Source organism: Biomphalaria glabrata, chromosome 8 (genome assembly GCF_947242115.1).
Source record: "Biomphalaria glabrata chromosome 8, xgBioGlab47.1, whole genome shotgun sequence".
Taxonomy (NCBI): Eukaryota; Metazoa; Mollusca; class Gastropoda; family Planorbidae; genus Biomphalaria; species Biomphalaria glabrata.
Window position 1 is genome coordinate 21,094,392 of NC_074718.1, and position 14,419 is coordinate 21,108,810.

The 14,419-nt window shown below is 40.2% G+C and overlaps 1 protein-coding gene across 3 annotated transcripts in view; it reads left to right on the forward strand.

Moving 5' to 3' along the window:
- The window catches only part of LOC106071640 (uncharacterized), a 31,840-nt gene extending 17,753 nt beyond the window's left edge, over positions 1 to 14,087 (forward strand). For all 3 annotated transcript variants that reach the window (XM_013231790.2, XM_056039547.1, XM_056039546.1), the window contains exon 5: positions 13,861 to 14,087. The gene's annotated coding sequence lies outside the window, so the exon portion shown is untranslated. The remainder of the gene's footprint in view (positions 1 to 13,860) is intronic.
- The last annotated feature ends 332 nt before the right edge of the window (positions 14,088 to 14,419 follow it).

The following is a 14,419-nucleotide window of genomic DNA, read 5'->3' on the forward strand; positions in this document are numbered from 1 at the left end:
CCTGGAGCGTAGAAACGATCTTTTAGAGTTCATGCTAAACGATGTGCCTACTAGACGTATCCATAACATTAGCGAGGAGGTGTAAATGTGTTATTTATTGCTATTATGATATACGAATCACCAATTAATGTGAGATCAATTGATATAAGATACTTGGTAACTGTTAATGCCAATGTCGTGGGTTCTAGCTTGCGCTGTGTCTAGACTACGAACACACGTACATGACGAAACAGCCAGTAATCACTTTAAGTCCAAGGTAGTAGACATGAAGTTTTATTAGAATAAATAATGAACCATGCACATGTACATAAAATACACAAGTTACAACTACTAAATAGTACACGATATATGTCCTTCCTCTCTAAGGACCAAGTTACAACTACTAAATAGTACACGATATATGTCCTTCCTCTAGAAGGACCAAGTTACAACTACTGCCCATACCTCGTGGTTTCCCTCTCAGACTGAAGGCTTTTTAAACCTGCAACAAGCACGTTTAAATTCAGTGACTTGCAATTCATGTGTCACAACGAGGTCCAAACGAGGAGGAGAAAAGTGATACAAGAAGTCACAGGCCAGATGTATGTGTGTGGAGCGGGAGCGATATAAATTGGATCGTTTTCATTGAACGTAACAGATTCTAGAATTTCATGCCCAAAAGTATATTTGGTAAGCAAGAAAATTCGGAATTAAAAAAGAAAACAAGATTACAAAGAGAGTTGTGTTAACACACAAACTCAGAGGCGGCCCCCGTCAGAGTCGGATCCCTGTCGGATCCGCCTATTCGCAAGGAATATTCAAGACGATATTTAATTTTGATTGTCAATAGTAATAATGTTTCAAAGATTCATTTGCCTATGTTTTACATGTTTCGGATGTTCTTCTAAGTTAAAAATAATTAATCTCGCTGGACGACGGAGGATGGCTGCGAGCAGGGTCTGAACTCTGCCGGTCGTGCAGTATGCGCGCTGGACTGTCCCTCGGATTTATCGATGGTCCCAGGCTCAAACCCTGCCTGCTCCCATCTACCGTCGTCCTGCCAGAGGTTTGGACTAGGAAGTAAACTATCTTCAACTCTGAAGGAACATCCGAAACATTAAAACAAAACAAGCCGGGACCGTCGAGATACTCAGCTCAGCACGCTAGGCCGCACGACCAGGCATTGCTGTTTACTTAATAATAACAAACTGGTAACAAATTAATAGCCTATAATTGATAAAGAGATATATTACGCTAAATATAAAAAACGACTTAAAAAGAAAACAATACTTTCTTTATACAACTTATAGAGCAATTATTTTGCTCTTAATAACTTAGTTTAAAAAAACAAAACATTTTTACCCCGCCTCAAGTCAAAACTCTATGTGGGAAAGCGTGTTGATGCGCATATTATAAATAGGGGGGGAGGGATTCGGAAAGAAATAAAAACAAATAATTTAAATTATTGAAACAATTGTATTAGACTTTGCCACAAAGCACTAGTGATACAAAGTGACAAATAATAACGATACATAAATATTCAAAATACTCAAACTAATAATGAAAATAATAGTATAGTAATAATAAAAATAAAAGTAAGTAAAAGAGTATTAGAAATCACAGTTCATAATTATTATAATGAACATCAAAAGAGAATGAGAAAGAGGGTGAATAAACCGTTTCAATTCAACGTAACAGATGCTAGAATTCACGGGCTAAAACGTATATTAGGGCGAGCGTTAAAATGCGTGGAAAAGAAAGGAAGTTCCAGCCAGTCGCGTCATTAGGGTTTTGTAGATTAAAAAAAGAAATTTAATAGCTCTGGAAATTAGCAAGAGAATAAGGCATCTTGCAACAATTTGTCTAGATTTAGCGAAATTTCTAAAGCAAAGCAAGCTGTTGTCACAACAGACGCTGGAACTCTTCAACACCGAGACTAGGATTTATCTTATACCCATTTTTCTTTCGTGTACCCATCGATGACGTCATAGAAATACATTAAACAGGCTGCATTCGGGTTCCCATGGCGTATACCAAACCGACTTGAATTAAGTACACTCAGATTTGTCCGGGGCGAAGCCCCAGGCGCCAAGCGATTTTCTACATTTCTGAGCTTCGGAAACTCTTTCTTCTGGCGTCTACAACGTATTATTATTCTCCTAATAGGAAGATTACAAATCAAATAGAATTAAATTTCGAACGTTTGGGACATTTTAATACTAAACTGTGAGAGACATATAATTTTGTTTTATATAGAAGGGAGATGAATCTTGCAGTACTGATAGAAATGGCATATATTGTGCAGTTCTTTCCTTTATATAAGATTTGTAGCTTTTATTTAGAATTTTGTATAAATTGCTAGTCATTACCGTCTATTGTCCCTTTGTATCAATGCATTTCAGTTCATTAGCATTCTGTTTGGATCATGAAATGTTCATCTGTTTGTGTTCCTTGCACACTTCCATTGATAACGTAGCTAGGTCTGTCCTGCATAGTCCTGTAATACATTTCTAGTCCTGGCAATTAGGTGTGTGAAGTACTCCAGCTACATTGCATTTTAACCTTGTAGTTGTTGTTTTATATCCAATATTGTAAAACGAAAACATGCCGATCAGACACACAAACTCATTTTAATTGAAGATCAATTTTAAGAAATGTTTTCCCTTTCTGTCTCTTATTGATGTCAGCCACCATGAAGCGCCTAAGAAAATATGCTTACTGACAGCAGCAAATATAATTGTTATTGTTCTGCCAATGCACAAGAACCTCTCAAGTTATGTCGACAACCTAATAATGGCTCTCTTTAGATAGACTTGATTGTCTTTTTTTCTCTCCATCATGAATTATTCTAATGGTGTCAGAAACAAAAACTACCTGCAACTGCCAGGTGTAAGAGTTAATCCTTGAAGTTAAAAAATAAAAATTATAGAACATTCAAGAAGATCAACTCAAAGAAAAAATCTGAAGAACTAGATCTCTATTAGGGACATTGAAACATCATTGTATAGTTCCTCTCTGTTCAATGGTATTTGGCTGCAGCCCCCACTCCAATTTACCCCTGCACTCATCAAGAATCTATATGACTTCCTTCAAAGTAACTAGGAACATTGGTAATACGACTCGTTTATTGTAAGACATCCTTCCATTGTCTTATTGACTCAACAGTCAGGAAAAAATGAGCCATTCCGCTATAGTTTAAGTAATTTGAACCACTATTGTATGGGAACTTGCATGAGCAATGTAGAAGGTTTTAGTCTCTTTGTCGCTTCAAACAACGTCACAAACTGCTAAATAAGGTGCTGTCTAACGTATGATTGGTCACTTTAACCATTTAGCAACCGAGACGATAGCACAGACCTATACATATCAGTAGCGATTATTACGTCATTACCACAGACTTTAACCCTAATCATACCCCTCATGGGCGTAGCCAGGGGGGGTTCTTGGGGTTCAACCCCCCCCCCCGAAATGAAATCCCCCCCCCTTGGGGGGGGGGATCGGAATTAAGTGACTGATTTTTTGCTTTGATTTTGTTTATTTTAGGTGAGATTTTAATAATAAACCTTCACTTGCCCTAGCACAACCAAAGGGTTTTGAGTTTAAAACCCCCTACCAGGGGGGGTTCGAGTTTAAAAACCCCTACCAGGGGGGTTCGAGTTTAAAACCCCTACCAGAGCGGTTCGAGTTTAAAAACCCCTACCAGGGGGGTTCGAGTTTAAAACCCCTACCAGAGCGGTTCGAGTTTAAAAACCCCTACTAGGGGTTTTGAGTTTAAAACCCCCTACCAGGGGTTTTGAGTTTTAAACCCCCTACCACGGGTTTTTGCAGTTAATATAACTCCCCCTCTTCTATAAAACAAAACAAAAAAAAAATGAAAATGAAAATCCCTTAATTCCAAGAGCACAGTTAAGGAAGATTTTGATTTTAAAACCCCGTCTAAAATTTACGATAAGCCCCCTCTTTAATATAAAAAGAGCTAATTACGCACTCAAAATGTTATGAGCGTAGCTAAATGGGTTTTGACTCAGTTTTGAGTTTAAACCCCATAAAACCCCATTTTGAGGTGGAAAACCCCCAACAGAAGATTTTGACGATAAAACTTTTTTGCGGGACATGTTCTCCGACAAAATGAATTACGCATAAGAAGAGTTGCAATGATAACCTAGTACAACTTGACGCCAATCATTCATGGAGGTCCTCATGGTAGGTGGGAAGAGGCTTCAGACATTACCAGTGACAGATTTTTATGGAAACAGCTTGATGGCAAATGCGCCGAACGACCAGGGAGGGTCTAAGTCAGTAAGAATAGCACATTAGGTTTTTGAAATAAAACTTTTTAATAGCAGGAAAATGCACTGTAGATACCTCAGAATATGCATTTTGTAGGTTTTCAATATCAGAAATAGTGCTTGGCTCCCCCAGACCCCTTTGCTAGTAATGTCGGGGAATCTACAATTTTTTCACTAACTCATGGAAGAACCTATTCTAGGGCACAATAAACGTCTTCCGAAAGAATGAAGGGTCAGAATGTAATAAAGATTATGTACACACACACACACACACACACACACACACATAAATACATATAATTTTTTTTTCGCGTGGGGGGGGGGTCGGGTAGGGAAATTCACCCCCCCCCAAAACCCTCCCCGAAAAAAAATCCTGGCTACGCCCATGATACCCCTAAACCTAATCCTAAGCTAAATTATCAAACATCGACAAGTTTTATTTTCCTTGTCCAAAACCTAGTTCTTATTATGAGGAGCTGTTTCTTTAAACGTTTGCCTTGTAGTTTTACTTTGAAAATAGTCAACATTAGAAGTCATAAACTATATGAATAGTGCAGGCAACTCAACGAAGTATATACTGGTGTTTATTCACCAGGACAAACACATTACAGCCTTCTATATTCCAAGCACAAAGGACGGCTCCTTAGTTCCGAACAATTCCGACTCTTCCAAATCTCTTGATGCCGATGTTCTCTCTTCTATCCATGTCCTTGTCCTATAGTCAGCTCGTACGCACCACAAGCACTGGTGCAAGGTGCAAAGTCTTGTTTTTGATTTAAATGGTTTTAAAATGTGATAATTGATGACTCCCTTCACCTTTATGTACGAACTACGGTTCCCCGACAAAATAGCGCAGACAAAATAGCGCGAACAAAATAGCGCGGAAAAATATTTTTTTCATTCATTTGCAAAAACTTCTTTCGATATCGTAAAATATTAATATGCAACATATGCAAAAATTATATAAAGCTAAAATGAATAGTTCCTAAATATATCATTTATTTATATTCCCAAAATGCACCTCATAAAAAACGCTAATTTACTTCTATACTTGTCAGATTTACACATACATACAAATGCACACGTTCACAAAGTTAAATTGTATGCAATGTCACATAGAAAATCTATCCGTGGTTTGTTTCCATATATTGGCTATTTAGCTCCAAAACGTCTGTTAAGATAGGAGGTACTTTGTCTTGCTTGCAAATTTACTTAGTTCTCCAGCATTGTAACTCAGAATGTTGTTCTCAGTGTTCTCCTCTCTCTGAGGAAGTGAGAGTTTAACTTGTTGACATTCAGGTGATGACCGTCAATAGACAGCTGAAATGCATGGTGCCATCCCTCCACTGAATTGTTTCTTCGTAGTAGATTGTTCTGTATTCGTTCTCTAGCATTCTACTCTATCGGAAATCTTGGAGTCACTCTGCGGTCTCGTATCTAGCGACCAATAGAATTGTCCTCTCACTAGTCATACAACATCTATCAGAGCATCATTAAGCTCCTCGAAGCCAGTATTTACAGATAAGAATAGTGATACCAGCTGAACTAATCCCGACACACCTAAGTTTTCCAATGTTGCGGCAAGGGACGACCTAGTTTGATCAAAGAGAGATGCCGCAGATAATCAAGATTTCTGATTGTACTATAACACACATGTGTAACAAAAACATCATCGTATACCTACATTTCAAAATAATTGTTATGCAATTTAAACATTGCTTAAAAAATTTTTTTTTTAAGTACTCTCTTTCTCTGCCTCAACGAAAAATGCTGCTCAGGACCTTCATTAAAATCCAGTACTTTATACACATCATATATAAGTTCGCCCTTTTTTTGTCTTGCGCTATTTTGTCGGGAAATTTCGCGCTATTTTGTCGGTGCTATTTTGTCCGCGCTATTTTGTCGGGACACCACAAACCACCCAATGCAGCCAATAAACGTTTCACGTGTGTATAAGCCCTTATCAGAATTTAATATGATCTCGTACACATATGAATGTCAATAGTAAATAGATCAAAGATTCTTTTCTCATCAACGTCCCGAGACATGACGTTAAACTGCGCTCCTCTTTCCTTAGCACTTTTGGAGCTCAAAAGTGCCCTACTTCTTTTCTATCATTGTGTCTGCCTCCTCTTTTCCTAAGTCTGCCTTCATTGATCATCACACTGTCTCCTTAACTTTAAATTCTCACTAGGTCCTAGACATGTCCGTTTGCCGTGGACTGCGACGGGTAAGGGGGGATAAAGAGATCCTGGTGTTTGAGTGGTGGCTATCTGAGGATAAACCACAACAACACAATACTTTGGCTCAAAGTTCCCATAGACCTTAGGCCCAGATGGCCCGCTCTGGATCAACCGGCTGGTCATGCCGAGCTACCAGCATAGGTCGTCGACCTATGCTGGAGGGCGGTGGCTGGAGGGTCAATCAGGGAGCTGCTGTATCGGACACATGTTGCGGGTGGGGAGCACAGGTGCCGAACTAACAAGAAAATATATATGGATAAAAAAAACCCAATAAACTACTTGCCCCAGATTTAAGTCTGGCCAAGAGACGCCGTATTGAGGCTAAAAAGGAGGAGGCCACAAAAAGCTGTACTACCTGGCCATCATTTTTGGTGGTCAGGTGCACAGAGGAGGGGAAAAGCCTGACAAAGCTGAGCCCTTTTCTTATCTATAAGGGACTCAAGTCAGTAGTTGGAGAGCCCAAGTGTGTGTCTAAGCTACACAAATCAATGGAACTTCTTGTAGAAGTAGATGGCAAGACACAATCTGATGGGCTTTTAAGATGCAGAAGACTCTGTGATCTCCAAGTGGAAGTCATGCCACACAAGAGTCTGAACACCAGCAGAGGTGTAATCAGCTCTAGGGACCTACTGGAATGTTCCGAGAAGGAAATAGTGGAGGGCATTGAAGGAGTCACCCATGCCCGGCGCATTACCAGGCGCAGGGATGGTGAGGAGGTCAAAACCGCCACTATTATCCTCACATTCGGAACTAGGACACCGCCAGAGTATGTGAAGGCAGGATACCTACGAGTTCCAGTGAGGCCCTACATACCTAACCCCATGAGGTGCTTCAAGTGCCAGGGTTATGGACACGGCGCGGCAGTCTGCAAGAGGAACACTGTGTGTGCCAGATGTGCTGGAGAGGGTCATGAGGACAAGGGCTGCACAGCCCAGTTCAAATGCCAAAACTGTCATGCTGGCCACTCAGCCTACTCCAAGGACTGCCCTGTGTGGAAACAGGAGGTTGCCGTGCAGGAGTACAAGGCAAGAAATGGATGTACCTTCAGCCAGGCGAAATCGGCTGTATTGGCCCTACCCAAGAGCCCATTCGGCTTGACAAAGACCTACGCCCAGGCTGTTGCTAGGATAGGAAGATCCATAGCCACACAGACGGACACATTGACCCCACCACCCCCTCCTCCTCCTCCAACTCAGAAGAAAACACCGCCAAAGAACACACCTCTGAAGAAACAAGAAAGCCCTGTTGTCATGCTAAAGAACAGGTTCTCTGTGCTCGCTGATGAGAGCATGGAGACTGAGCAGCATGTCAAAACCAATACTCCGGGAGAACCCGGAGACATCATGACTGACACAGGTTCTCCTCAGAGAACCCAGCCAGACACCCCAACCTCTACCGAATTAGAGGTTGACCAACTCCCTAAGGGGAGAAATCAAAGCGGAGAGGATGCCCGAGGTGAGAGAGGAGGAAATAACCTACGCTCTATTCAGAGGGATCTCCCCTCTCCAGAGAGAAAGACTTCCCCCAAAAGGGGGTTGTCCTCCTCTCCATCCAAACCCAAGAATAAAAATACCAAGGTCACTGGAATAAAGGGAAACCCCTCCGGGGGCCTCCCAAGGCCAAATAGCTCCAAGTAGGTCATCTAGAATAAGCCATGGATTCCAGAATTGTACAGTGGAATTGTAGAGGCCTCAAGGCCAAATTACGAGGAAATGCAGCTACTGATGGACTCTGAGACTCCTGTAGCTGTCTGCTTACAGGAAACTTTTCTGAAAGATAGCATCAGCTTCCGAAGCTACAGTGTTTACAGCAAGAATGTTGAGGATGCAGAGAGAGCATCAGGTGGAGTCTGTATCCTTGTGAAGGATAGCATCCCCCATGAGAGGGTAGAACTACAGACCACACTACAGGCCGTAGCAGCTAGGATAACCCTTCACAAGGTTATCACTTGCTGCAGCCTGTATCTACCACCAGGCGCTCCATTAAACCAAACAGACATGGAGGACCTATTGAAACAACTCCCCCGGCCTTATATAATCCTTGGGGATTTCAATGCCCATAACACCATGTGGGGATCCAACAATACCGACACAAGAGGTCGTATGCTGGAGGATATCTTCCTCCAACATGATTTATGCATACTTAATGATGCATCACCGACCTACTTGCACCCAGGAACTGGATCTCTCACATGCATTGACCTCACCGTATGCGTCCCTGGACGGCTTTAAATGGTCAGTTAGCAACAATCTTAGAGGAAGTGATCACTTCCAAATCATCATTACTAACAATCTCCCCTCATTGGGACGACCTCAGCGGTGGAAACTGAATAAGGCCGATTGGGAACAATTCCAAAAAGGTGCTTCAAGGATATCACAGAAAATATCCTCGATGAACAGAACCCAGCTGATACCTTTGCTAGCAAGCTACTAAGTATAGCCAGGAAAGTTGTACACCTAACCTCCGCAAATCCAAAACGGCCTAGCAAACCATGGTTTGATACAGCTTGCAAAAGTGCTATTGGCGATAGGAAAAAACGACTGGCTGCATTTATAAAGAATCCTTCCCAGGAAAACCTAAAGCTATTCAGGATAGCTAGAGCAAAGGCTAGACAAACCATACGGTCAGCCAAAAGAAATTCCTGGAGAAGTTTTGTCGGCAGTCTGGATGCCAAAACTTCTGCTAGAGTGGTTTGGAAGGCAGTAAGGTGAATCAAAGGGAAAGAATCAAATGCAATAGGGCATTTGAAAAACCAAGGGCGAACTGTCACGTCCCCCAGAGAAATAGCTGACTGCCTTGCATCCTCAATAGCAGAAAAATCATCCACTGCACACTACACGCCAGAGTTCCAAAAAGTCAAAACCAGGGAGGAAAGACACCCCATTGATTTCAGGTCAGAGAACAATGAAGACTACAACAAACCGTTCTCGCTTGAGGAACTGAGGGAATCGCTGGACAAGTCACATGACACAGCGCCTGGAGAAGACGAAATCCATTACCAGTTCCTCAAGCACCTTCCCGAACCCTCATTGGCAGTCCTGCTAGGGGTCTATAACTGTGTGTGGCAAACAGGCGCTTTCCCAAACAGCTGGAGGAAAGCCACAGTTATACCGATACCTAAACCTAAATAAAGTGATCTCCAACTACCAGTGCGGATTCCGGCAGGAGCGGACAACAACTGACCACCTGGTAAGGCTGGAAGCTTATATTAGAAATGCACTACTCAGAAGAGAACATCTAGTAGCTGTATTCTTCGATATAGAAAAGGCCTATGACACAACCTGGAAACATGGCATTCTACGTGATCTGGAGCTTATGGGGCTTAAGGGACACCTCCCCCGTTTTGTGGGGGAATTCCTGAAAGATCGAAAATTTCAGGTTCGAGTGGGCAACTCCGCTTCTGACACTCATGACCAGGAAATGGGTGTACCCCAGGGCAGCATTCTGTCAGTCACCCTGTTCAACATTAAAATAAATAGCATCATAAATGCGCTGTCCCCTGGCATAGAGTGCTCTTTGTATGTTGATGACTTTGTCATTTTTACTTATGGGAAAAACATGAACACCTTAGAAAGAAAATTACAGTTATGTTTAAACAAAATTCAGGGTTGGGCAAACGACAATGGTTTTAAATTTTCAGACTCCAAAACAGTTAGTATGCATTTTTGTAATCTAAGGGGACTCCACCCAGACCCTGAACTATTTATGCACAAAAAGAAGATCCCTGTCGTGAAAACTACACAATTTTTAGGCCTCACCCTAGATTCCAAATTTAATCCCTGCTTTCGACTCCATATTTAACCCCACAGAGGTAGAATTATACAATCGAAGGCCTAACGTCATACAGCCGTTGGGCTTTCGAATGAGAGAACCCATCCAAAATTTAACCCCACCCATTGACCAAATCTCTAAAATAGAAACTCCTCAGATTCCTCCTTGGCTATGAATAAACCCAAATTAAATTTATCCCTCCTTAATTTCAAAAAAGAAAATACAGACCCCAAGCATACTACAAGTCCACTTTAGGGAACTGCAGGAGAGCTATGGAGATTGTGGCACCATCTACACAGACGGATCCAAAATGGATGGAAAGGTCGCGTGTGTCTGCTCCTTTCGGAACAAAACAATCTCCCGTAGACTCCCCGATGGCTGCTTCATTTTTACGGCCGAATTGCATGCAATATCGCTTGCACTTATGGCCGTTAAAGCATCAGAAAGGATGAAATTTATAATCTGCTCCGACTCCAAATCTGCATTGCAAGCTTTGGGGCGGATGAAGACTGACATCCCATTGGTACATAAGAGCCTGAAGCTGTTGGACCAAATAACAGCCGACCGTAGGGATGTCACCTTCATCTGGCATGTTGGCATTGTTGGGAAACGAAGCCGCAGACAGAGAAGCAAAGAGAGTCCTAAATCATGCGGTGTCAGGAACCCAGGTTCCCTGCTCGGACCTGAGACAAAGTATTGCCTCTGCCACCTATCGAGAGTGGCAGAACCGATGGGAGGCTGAGACTCACAGTAAACTCAGGCAGATTGTGGCGGATGTCAGGTGGCGGCCCACATCTAAGGGTCTGACAAGGCGTGGTAGCACGACCATGGCCACACCTACATCACGCACTCGTTTGTGCTGAAGAGAGACGAGCCCCCACTTTGTGAGTACTGTGACTCTCGCCTCACCGTGGAACATATCCTCGTCGATTACCCCCCATACCAGGATGTCAGGGAGAGGTACTGGGCTTTATCCGGGAAGTGGGGTTGTCTACGAAGATCTGATTTATGAATTTGTGAATATGTACTATTTACATTAGATTTTTACCAAATAATTAAATTTTTACTACCTTTACTATGTTAACTGTGAATAGACCTTGATTTAATGATAGGACTGTATAGAATTTGGCGCTTGTTGTTTAGAGAGAAAGTGGTCCTTGAGGGACTGCGGGCACGACATGGCCTAAATTGTGCCGATGTGCCTAAAATCAAAATCAAATCAAATCTTTTCTCATCAAAAATTTAGATAGCTTTTATTATTAACACTATTCTGCTTAGACTTTCATGTCCGAAAATGGATTTGATGTAACCATCGTTAGAATACTATCTCGCTTTTTTTTTCTAAAGTTTATTAGGGAAAAGGGAATGAGGGAAATTTAGTTATAAAGCCCATGCTTGATTCTATAACCTAGAGATTTGCATCACTTGATGTTTGGCGCTAAAGCCATTATGAATACGAAGCATAACAAATGTTCTGCCTAAATATTCCTTGATTTCATGCACTGACTACAATATTAAACGTCTGAACGTAACCATTTGAGAAGTTACACTGCAAAGTCTTTCTTCCAAGCCAATAATAGCCCAATTTTTTTACTCAAAGGCTGCAGTGGAAAACGATTCAAAGTGAGCAATGGTTGATTTTTAGACTGTAGGGGCACTAAGAAACTTTCAATTCAAATCCCCATGTACAATGACATTTAGAACTAAATGAACATATTAGCCATCCTTAGGATTGGAAGTCGCTTCCCGAGAACTCAATTTCGTCATTACAAAAATGTTTCCTAGACTAATCATTCTATTGAGCAAAGCTCAGTCACCAGGTCCTATATATCAAAGTTTGAGGTAGTCCTGCACTTCAACAGATGAAAATTCCTAGGGGAACAGTGAGATACAAACACAACTAAGCCACTATGCTGAAATAATGCAATGGTATACGAGAAATAAGTTCATATGTACATTGATCTATATGTTGAGAAGAGGAGATAATCTAAGTGAATATAATCTGATAGGATAAGATGATTGTACTAGAAAAAAGTACATCCACATGTGTTTAGGTCATCCTATTTATGAAAAGCAAATGGACATCCCTGGACTAGTCTAATAATAGATAAATAATAAATAGAACTATACAATTTTACGAATATTAGTTGTCATGGTGATAAGATTAGTTTTAAATAACCCTATCGTGTACTCATGTAAGTAAACAAGAGATTTGCTTTTAAATGGTAATAGGAAGTACACTACTGAGTCATATAAAAACCAGAACTGTTAATGTTACATATTGACTTGTTTCAGAGAGGTATAGCTTAGTTAATGTTACATATTGACTTGTTTCAGAGAGGTATAGCTTAGTTAATGTTACATATTGACTTGTTTCAGAGAGGTATAGCTTAGTTAATGTTACATATTGACTTGTTTCAGAGAGGTATAGCTTAGTTAATGTTACATATTGACTTGTTTCAGAGAGGTATAGCTTAGTAAAATGCGGGAGGTTTGGACTAGGAAGTAATTATCTTCAACTCTGAAGGAACATCCGAAACATGTAAAACATTTTTAAATGTTACATATTGACTTGTTTCAGAGAGGTATAGCTTAGTAAATGTTACATATTGAATTGTTTCAGAGAGGTATAGCTTAGTAAATGTTACATATTGACTTGTTTCAGAGAGGTATAGATTAGTAAATGTTACATATTGACTTGTTTCAGACAGGTTTAGCTTAGTAAAATGCGGGAGGTTTGGACTAGGAAGTAATTATCTTCAACTCTGAAGGAACATCCGAAACATGTAAAACATTTTTAAATGTTACATATTGACTTGTTTCAGAGAGGTATAGCTTAGTAAATGTTACATATGAATTGTTTCAGAGAGGTATAGCTTAGTAAATGTTACATATTGACTTGTTTCAGAGAGGTATAGCTTAGTAAATGTTACATATTGACTTGTTTCAGAGAGGTTTAGCTTAGTAAAATGCGGGAGGTTTGGACTAGGAAGTAATTATCTTCAACTCTGAAGGAACATCCGAAACATGTAAAACATTTTTAAATGTTACATATTGACTTGTTTCAGAGAGGTATAGCTTAGTAAATGTTACATATTGACTTGTTTCAGAGAGGTATAGCTTAGTAAATGTTACATATTGACTTGTTTCAGAGAGGTATAGCTTAGTAAATGTTACATATTGACTTGTTTCAGAGAGGTATAGCTAAGTTACCAAAATAAAATGTAATATTAAAATATGTGGAAATATTGGCCACAATTGTTGTCCTCACTGGAGGAGTGCTGGTCGCACCGTGTAACGCTACCAGCGAAGTGAAATTGTTAAGGTCATCAACTTTATGATTGTCGTTTTTTAACTGGGGACTGTCTTCACCAGACATACCAGATCAGTACATTTTCTGTCAGACATGTGCTGCACCTGCACATAAAGCCACTCACACTGTCTCACGCACACTGACACAACCACAATTTACACTTTATGTAACTATAATATTAAATTTAGCTTGTACCTACATATATAGGCCTACAAACGTCTGTTATATTTCCAGTGGTCTCAAAGTAACAATTATTATCTTTCAGAATCACTGCCTACTTGACCAAGGGAGAGAATCAACTGAACAGTTGTAGATCTCGTGCAACTGACTTGTATGTTGACTGTAACTAAATATTTGATACATTCATATATTTAATGTTATTAAGAGCCAAGTTTTCTTTCTTTCTTTTTCATTCTTTTGATTTTGATTTTTGATCAATAATTAACTTCATTTAATTTACTGAGAAAAAAATATTAAAAGGGAGGCAACCAATATTGAATTTCTTTCAATTTATAAACAAAAGTTGTGTCGCTTTGTTTTTCTGTTCCAACAAGTACTCAATGTATTTCTATACACAGAACCTACAACTTAGAGTATTAAAGAATTCATTAAATAGTGATGGATAAAAGTGCAGTTTTGTATTATCTATACACATGAATAGATGTGCTCGAAAGTTGAAGGTTTTGTTTTAAGGATCCAGATAATCCTATTGTTTTTTTAAGGCTGTATACGTTAGATGTACTTATCAAATTGTTGTATCAACTGAATGGTGCAAAACTAATTTTACAAATGGGTAAATCCAGTCTTTTAGATCTACAAAGGTC